The sequence below is a fragment of the Lygodium microphyllum genome, chromosome 24 (assembly GCF_053477565.2).
Source record: "Lygodium microphyllum isolate KBCC chromosome 24, Lygodium_microphyllum_v1.1.10, whole genome shotgun sequence".
In the NCBI taxonomy this organism is placed as follows: domain Eukaryota; kingdom Viridiplantae; phylum Streptophyta; class Polypodiopsida; order Schizaeales; family Lygodiaceae; genus Lygodium; species Lygodium microphyllum.
In genome coordinates, this window is record NC_141158.1 from 137788231 (window position 1) to 137797576 (window position 9346).

The following is a 9346-nucleotide window of genomic DNA, read 5'->3' on the forward strand; positions in this document are numbered from 1 at the left end:
CGACACGGCGCACCCCCCCACCCCACCGCACCCCCCCACGACGCCCCCCCGCACCCCACCTCGAAAAATCGCGCTCCCTCCACAGCACCCCACCTCTCCTCCAAAAACCCCGCTCGACCACCCCCACCCCGCGTCACCCCCCACGACGCCCCCCCGCACCCCACCTCGAAAAACCCCGCTCCCTCCACAGCACCCCACCTCTCCTCCAAAAACCCCGCTTGACCACCCCAACCCCGCGTCACTCCCCCACGACACGACGCACCCCCCCACCCCACCGCACCCCCCCACGACGCCCCCGCGCACCCCACCTCGAAAAACCGCGCTCCCTCCACAGCACCCCACCTCTCCTCCAAAAACCCCGCTCGACCACCCCCACCCCGCGTCACCCCCCCACGACGCCTCCCCGCACCCCACCTCGAAAAACCCTGCTCCCTCCACAGCACCCCACCTCTCCTCCAAAAACCCCGCTTGACCACCCCAACCCCGCATCACTCCCCCATGACACGGCGCACCGCCCCACCCCACCGCACCCCCCCACGACGCCCCCCCGCACCCCACCTCGAAAAACCGCGCTCCCTCCACAGCACCCCACCTCTCCTCCCAAAACCCCGCTCGACCACCCCCACCCCGCGTCACCCCCCACGACGCCCCCCCGCACCCCACCTCGAAAAACCCCGCTCCCTCCACAGCACCCCACCTCTCCTCCAAAAACCCCGCTTGACCACCCCAACCCCGCGTCACTCCCCCATGACACGGCGCACCCCCCCACGACGCCCCCCGCGCACCCCACCTCGAAAAACCCCGCTCCCTCCACACCACCCCGCCACGCCTCCAAAAAACCGCGCTCGACCCACCCAACCCCGCGTCACGGCGCACCCCCCACCCCACCGCACCCCCCCACGACGCCCCCCCCCCCACCCCACCTCGAAAAACCGCGCTCCATCCACAGCACGCCACCTCTCCTCCAAAAACCCCGCTCGACCCACCCCACCCCGCGTCTCCCCCCACGACACGGCGCACCCCCCCACGACGCCCCCCCGCACCCCACCTCGAAAAACCGCGCTCCCTCCACAGCACCCCACCTCTCCTCCAAAAACCCCGCTCGACCACCCCCACCCCGCGTCACCCCCCACGACGCCCCCCCGCATCCCACCTCGAAAAACCCCGCTCCCTCCACAGCACCCCACCTCTCCTCCAAAAACCCCGCTTGACCACCCCAACCCCACGTCACTCCCCCACGACACGGCGCACCCCCCCACCCCACCGCACCCCCCCACGACGCCCCCCCGCACCCCACCTCGAAAAATCGCGCTCCCTCCACAGCACCCCACCTCTCCTCCAAAAACCCCGCTCGACCACCCCCACCCCGCGTCACCCCCCACGACGCCCCCCCGCACGCCACCTCGAAAAACCCCGCTCCCTCCACAGCACCCCACCTCTCCTCCAAAAACCCCGCTTGACCACCCCAACCCCGCGTCACTCCCCCACGACACGACGCACCCCCCCACCCCACCGCACCCCCCCACGACGCCCCCGCGCACCCCACCTCGAAGAACCGCGCTCCCTCCACAGCACCCCACCTCTCCTCCAAAAACCCCGATCGACCACCCCCACCCCACGTCACCCCCCCACGACGCCTCCCCGCACCCCACCTCGAAAAACCCCGCTCTCTCCACAGCACCCCACCTCTCCTCCAAAAACCCCGCTTGACCACCCCAACCCCGCGTCACTCCCCCATGACACGGCGCACCGCCCCACCCCACCGCACCCCCCCACGACGCCCCCCCGCACCCCACCTCGAAAAACCGCGCTACCTCCACAGCACCCCACCTCTCCTCCCAAAACCCCGCTCGACCACCCCCACCCCGCGTCACCCCCCACGACGCCCCCCCGCACCCCACCTCGAAAAACCCCGCTCCCTCCACAGCACCCCACCTCTCCTCCAAAAACCCCGCTTGACCACCCCAACCCCGCGTCACTCCCCCATGACACGGCGCACCCCCCCACGACGCCCCCCCCGCACCCCACCTCGAAAAACCCCTCTCCCTCCACACCACCCCGCCACGCCTCCAAAAAACCGCGCTCAACCCACCCCACCCCGCGTCACGGCGCACCCGCCACCCCACCGCACCCCCCCACGACGCCCCCCCCCACCCCACCTCGAAAAACCGCGCTCCATCCACAGCACCCCACCTCTCCTCCAAAAACCCCGCTCGACCCACCCCACCCCGCGTCTCCCCCCCACGACACGGCGCACCCCCCCACGACGCCCCCCCGCACCCCACCTCGAAAAACCGCGCTCCCTCCACAGCACCCCACCTCTCCTCCAAAAACCCCGCTCGACCACCCCCACCCCGCGTCACCCCCCACGACGCCCCCCCGCACCCCAACTCGAAAAACCCCGCTCCCTCCACAGCACCCCACCTCTCCTCAAAAAACCCCTCTTGACCACCCCAACCCCGCGTCACTCCCCCACGACACGGCGCACCCCCCACCCCACCGCACCCCCCCACGACGCCCCCCCGCACCCCACCTCGAATAACCGCGCTCCCTCCACAGCACCCCACCTCTCCTCCCAAAACCCCGCTCGACCACCCCCACCCCGCGTCACCCCCCACGACGCCCCCCCGCACCCCACCTCGAAAAACCCCGCTCCCTCCACAGCACCCCACCTCTCCTCCAAAAACCCCGCTTGACCACCCCAACCCCGCGTCACTCCCCCATGACACGGCGCACCCCCCCACGACGCCCCCCCCGCACCCCACCTCGAAAAACCCAGCTCCCTCCACACCACCCCGCCACGCCTCCAAAAAACCGCGCTCGACCCACCCCACCCCGCGTCACGGCGCACCCCCCACCCCACCGCACCCCCCCACGACGCCCCCCCCCCCACCCCACCTCGAAAAACCGTGCTCCATCCACAGCACCCCACCTCTCCTCCAAAAACCCCGCTCGACCCACCCCACCCCGCGTCACCCCCCCACGACACGGCGCACCCCCCCACGACGCCCCCCCGCACCCCACCTCGAAAAACCCCGCTCCCTCCACAGCACCCCGCCACGCCTCCGAAAACCCCGCTCGACCCACCCCACCCCGCGTCACCCGCCACGACACGGCGCACCCCCCACAACGCCCCCCCCGTACCCACCTCGAAAAACCCCGCTCCCTCCACGCCTCCGAAAACCCCGCTCGACCCACCCCACCCCGCGTCACCCCCCCCACGACACGGCGCACCCCCGCACCCCACCTCGAAAAACCCCGCTCCCTCCACAGCACCCCGCTACGCCTCCGAAAACCCCGCTCGACCCACCCCACCCCGCGTCACCCCCCACGACACGGCGCACCCCCCCACCCCACCGCGCCCCCCCACGACGCCCCCCCCGCACCCCACCTCGAAAAACCCCGCTCCCTCCACGCCTCCGAAAACCCCGCTCGACCCACCCCACCCCGCGTCACCCCCCCACGACGCCCCCGCGCACCCCACCTCGGAAAACCCGCTGCATCCACACCACCCCACCCCACCTCGAAAAACCCGCTGCATCCACACCACCCCACCCCGCGTCACGGCACACCCCACCGCACCCCCCCTCGACGCGGCCCATCCCCCCCGCACCCCACCTCAAAAAACCCCGCTCCATCCACACGACCCCGCCACGCCTCCAAAAACCCCGCTCGACCCAGCCCACCCCGCGTCACCCCCCACAACACGGCGCACCCTCCACCCCACCGCACCCCCCGACGACGCGGCGTATCCCCCGCGCACCCCACCTCCAAAAACCCCGCTCGACCCACGGCACGTCACCTCACCCCCCCACGACATGGCACACCCTCCCTCCTAAGAAATCCCGCTCCGCAATGAGACGGCACACACACCCCACTGCACACGACCCCTGTTGAGATATCGAGCTCCACTCGTGATACGCCAGGGTGACCGTTGTATATTTATGTCACCGACTTGTCAGTTGCAGACGCGGTTGGTACACCGCCCATGAATAATAGCTACATGATAGCTATCCTTATCTACTCTAGTTCGTGGCTCAGTTAGTATGCCACCTTAGTTAGTTGAGTTTGGTTTGAGACCCATATATAGGGTTCTTCTATTTCTTTGTACTTGAGTTCTTTTGGCTTACACAACTAAGAAGAGGAAAACTGTTTTCAGCCTCCACCCTTGTGTGTCTTCCCCCATTGTGCAAGCAAGAAAGCTTCAAGCGAGACTCCTTCCTTCTCTCCCACAATCTTGACATGGTATCAGAGCCTTGTTCGTGGTAAGGAGCTCAAGAAAGCAAGCCAAGCTCGCGGTGGTCTGGTAAGAGGAGCAGTGTTGCTTTCATTTCCTGTTTTGGGAGCAGATCTCTGCAGGTAGCACAGCCGGAAATTGCAGGAGTGCATTGTCTCAGGTTGAGACGCCCTTCGCGGTGAAGCAAGAGGGCAGTATATGCTGCGGGAGAGGGCTTTAGCCCTCGGCGACCTTGTTTTTTTGATTTGAGGCCACTTCGAGGCCTGTTTTGCAGACGGAAGTTTTCTGCACGCACTCAAGAAAAGGCTCAGTTTTATGCTGTGCGACCACTGTTCTACAGGTCGGTGAAAAGTTACTGTAGAAATTGCATCGTATGCTTGTGCGCAGAGACATTGGGAGTTTCAGAATCATCCTTGGTTCCTGTTTATGCAAAATCGTCACTAGGAAGTGACTGTGTGGTCAAATACCACTTTCGCCAGTTTTGCAGATTTGCCCTTGTGAGGGTGAAGCTGTGTTTTTTGCAGTGACAGAATTTCTTGCAGTATTCTGTAATGGCATCTGATTCTCTTTCACAGATTGTCACTGAAAAGCTTGACAAGAACAACTTCCAGGCATGGAAGTTTAGAATGACGAATTTCCTTATGGGAAAAGGATATTGGGAATTTGTTGCAGGAAATGAAGAAGAACCAGTTCTTCCTGATGTTCCCAATCAACAACAAATGCAGGCATTTAAAACATGGCATGAGAGAGCCAGGAAAGTTATGTATTGGCTGTCTATCAGTATTTCAGACTCTATGATTGTGCATATTCAGGATGCAAGTACGCCAAAGGAGGCATGGGATACTTTGTCAAAAATGTATAGCACAAATACGCAAGCCAGGAAAATGCAGCTCAAGCAAGAGTTGCACAATGTGCAAAGAGAAAGTATGAGCATCAACGACTACCACATGAAGGTGAAGAAGATTGCAGATGCACTTGCTTCCATTGGGTCGCCAGTGGAAGATGATGATTTAGTTTCCGTGACCTTGAATGGTCTAGGAAAGGATTATGCACAGTTTCGGACATCCATTTCAGTTCGTGAAAGATTTCCTGATTTTGAGGAGTTGATTGCTCTTCTAATTTCTGAGGAACAGAGAAATGGTGGTGCATCTTCTTCAGGAGGAACTTCAAAAGAAGCTGTCTTCTACTCAAATGCTGGAAGAGGTAGAGGCAGAGGTAGAGGAGGCCGATTTGGAGGCCGTGGCAGAAATCAGAATATGCAGCAAACTCAAGAAAACCAGTCCTATGGAGGAGGACGTGGTAACTCTAGAGGCAGGGGGAGCCAAAGAGGTCGTGGTGGATGGCAAAGAGGCCAAAATGCAAACAGTAATGTTGAATGCTACTACTGTGGTAAAATGGGTCATATGGCTAAAGACTGCTATAAAAAGCAGAATGACATCATGAATGGAAAACTGCAACAAGGGAATTATGCATCTTCTAGTAGACAGGGTGATGACAGAAATGAGCATTTGTTCATGGTGCAGCACATGAACAATTCTATGACAAGTGCAGAAGAAAGCAATGATGTATGGTATGTTGACTCAGGTGCATCAAACCACATGACAGGTCATGCAGAATGGATGGAGGATGCAAGGAAAATGGAAAAACCAGGATTTGTGGAGACTGGTGATGATACTGCACATCCTATTGTGCAGATTGGAAAAATTCCCTTGTCTATGCAGGGTGGGAAAAAGAAATACCTGTCCGATGTATTTCATGTCCCGAATATCACCAAGAATCTGGTTTCAGTTGGTCAAATGGTTGAACAGGGCTTGCAGGTCAGATTTAATCCTCATGGATGCTTTGTTGAGGATATGAAAAATAAAGGTCGCTTGATAGCAAAAGGAAAGAAGAAGGGCAGAATGTTTACATTGGATGCAGACATGTCTGAATTGAGTGCAGCAATGTTTGCACATGGGACCGGTGTAGTTGCAGATATTGATATCTGGCATAAACGCATTGGTCATGTTAATGTACAGCGACTTAAATCAATGCAGGCCCAAAATATTGTTGCAGGATTGCCTAAGTTCAAGGTTGCAGAAATGCATAAGGTATGTGAAGCCTGTCAGTTTGGAAAACAGGCAAGGAAACCATTTCCTAGACATGTTCAAGAGAGTGAGAAGCCATTGGAATTAATCCACTCTGATGTGTGGACTACTAAAGCTGCATCTCTTGGAGGCTGTCATTATTTTGTCAGTTTTATTGATGACTATAGCAGAAAAGTTTGGGTGTATTTTATGAAAAAGAAAAGTGAAGTTTTTGGGCATTTCAAAACTCTTAAAGCTATGGTTGAAAAAGAAACAGGTCTGCAAGTAAAATGCCTAAGGTCAGATGGAGGGGGAGAGTACCTCTCAAATGAGTTTGCAAGGTTCCTGCAGGAGCATGGCATAAAGCAGCAATATTCATGCAGTCATACCCCACAACAAAATGGAATTGCAGAAAGAAAAAACAGACATATTGGAGAGGTGTCTCGTGCCATGCTCAATGAAAAAGACCTGCCAGATTTCTATTGGGCTGAAGCAGTTGCTACAGCAGTCTACATAATGAACAGGACTCCCACTGCAGCAATACATGGAATGACTCCAGAGGAGAGGTATACTGGTAGGAAACCAGATATTTCTCATTTGAAAATTTTTGGTTGCATTGCCTATGTACATGTGCCAGATGAGCTGAGATCCAAGTTGGATCCAAAAGCTGAGAAGTGCATCTTTATTGGTTACTCTCTGCAGCAAAAAGGGTATAGATGCTATAACCCTTCTACTCGTAAGTTTACAGTGAGCAGAGATGTTGTTTTTGATGAGATGAGTAGCTGGTATAAACCAGTAAATGTGATTGATGATGAAGATGCACAAAATGGTAATGCTACACAGAATTCACAGCAGCAGTCACAAAATATTAGTGGACCTGGAGCGTCCTCTAGTAGTGGTTCACATTCTTCGCCATGGACAGGCAGATTGAGATCAGGAGAATCTTCTCAAAGCAATGCAGATAGTGGTATGCAGGTATCACGAAAAGGAAAAGAGAAGGTTGATCAGCCCATGTTTGATGTGAATGCAGGTCACTCTTATGTGGATGGTGAATCCAGTGGCTCAGAACAGAGCATTGATGATGAGTTGGGTATTCCTTCTATTGTTACACCTGGAGTAAGGAAGACCAGGGATGTTTTGAGAGCACCTGGGAGTGAACCTACTTTGCGCAGGTCTACAAGAGCTAGGTATCCTGTGGATAGGCTGAAATATGATGGATTTACAGCCATTCACTATGCATATATGGTCAAAGTGATACAGGAACCAGAACCCACATCTTTTGAGCAAGCCATGGGAAAAGAAAAATGGGAGAAAGCCATGGATGAAGAAATGGATGCCTTGGAAGCAAATGCTACATGGGAGTTAGTACCTTTGCCTAAAGGTAAGAATGCAATTGGCTGTAAGTGGGTTTATAAGGTGAAGCACAATGCTGATGGTTCTGTGAACAGATACAAGGCAAGATTAGTAGTCAAGGGGTATGCACAAACATATGGCATTGACTATGAAGAAACATTTAGTCCAGTTGCAAGGATGGCAACCGTAAGAGCAATCATTGCTATGGCTGCATCAAAGGGATGGTCTTTACATCAGATGGATGTAAAGAATGCCTTCTTGCATGGTGATTTGCAAGAAGAGGTCTATATGGAGCAGCCACCAGGTTATGTGCATGCTGTTCATCCTGAGTTTGTTTGCAGGTTGAAGAAAGCCTTGTATGGCTTGAAGCAAGCACCTAGAGCATGGTCTGACAAGATAGGACAGTATCTTGTCACTATTGGCTTTCAGATTTCCAAGGCAGATTTCTCACTTTATGTGAGAAAAACAGAGAAAGGTATTATGCTGCTTGTCATTTATGTTGATGATTTGATTATGACAGGTGACAGTGATGAAGATATCCTTCATGTGAAAATGCTATTGAAGCAGAAGTTTGAGATGAAGGATTTGGGAGAGCTGCGTTATTTCTTGGGCATTGAGGTGATTAGATCACCAAGTGGGATACAGCTCTTGCAGAGGCAGTATGGATTGGACATGCTGTCCAAATATGGGATGACAGGCTGTAAGCCTATTTCAGTTCCTTTGGAGCAAAATGTGAAGCTGAGCACAGATGCAGGTGAGCTTCTAGAAGACCCTACTATGTACAGACGCATAGTAGGAAGTTTGATTTATATGACTATTACCAGGCCAGATTTGAGCTATGCTGTTGGATTGGTAAGTCAGTTTATGCAGGCTCCAAGGAAACCACATTTGGATGCGGCTAGACGCATACTTAGGTATGTGAAGTCCACATTGCAGTATGGACTATTTTATGAGACTGGGGTTCAGATACAGTTGCATGGATACACTGATGCTGATTGGGCTGGTAGTATTTCTGATAGACGATCTACCAGTGGATATGTATTCTCTTTTGGGAGTGCTGCAGTCACTTGGAGCAGCAAGAAACAGCCTACAGTTGCCTTGTCGAGCACAGAGGCTGAGTACAGGGGTGCAGCAATGGCTGCATGTGAGGTAGCATGGTTGCATAAGCTACTTTATGATATGCATCAGTCTACAGATGGGCCAGTTGTCATTTATTGTGACAACATGAGTAGTATACACTTGGCAAATAACCCAGTCTATCATGCTAGAACAAAGCACATTGAGGTGCATTATCACTATGTGCGAGAGAGGGTTTTACTAGGTCTTATTGATCTAGTTTATGTCAGCACAGAGGATCAGGTAGCTGACATATTCACGAAGGCATTGGGCGCAGAGAAGCTGCGCAAGTTCAGAGACCTGCTTGGTGTGCAGGAATTGGGATTGAGCTCGAGGGGGAGTGTTGAGATATCGAGCTCCACTCGTGATACGCCAGGGTGACCGTTGTATATTTATGTCACCGACTTGTCAGTTGCAGACGCGGTTGGTACACCGCCCATGAATAATAGCTACATGATAGCTATCCTTATCTACTCTAGTTCGTGGCTCAGTTAGTATGCCACCTTAGTTAGTTGAGTTTGGTTTGAGACCCATATATAGGGTTCTTCTATTTCTTTGTACTTGAGTTCTTTTG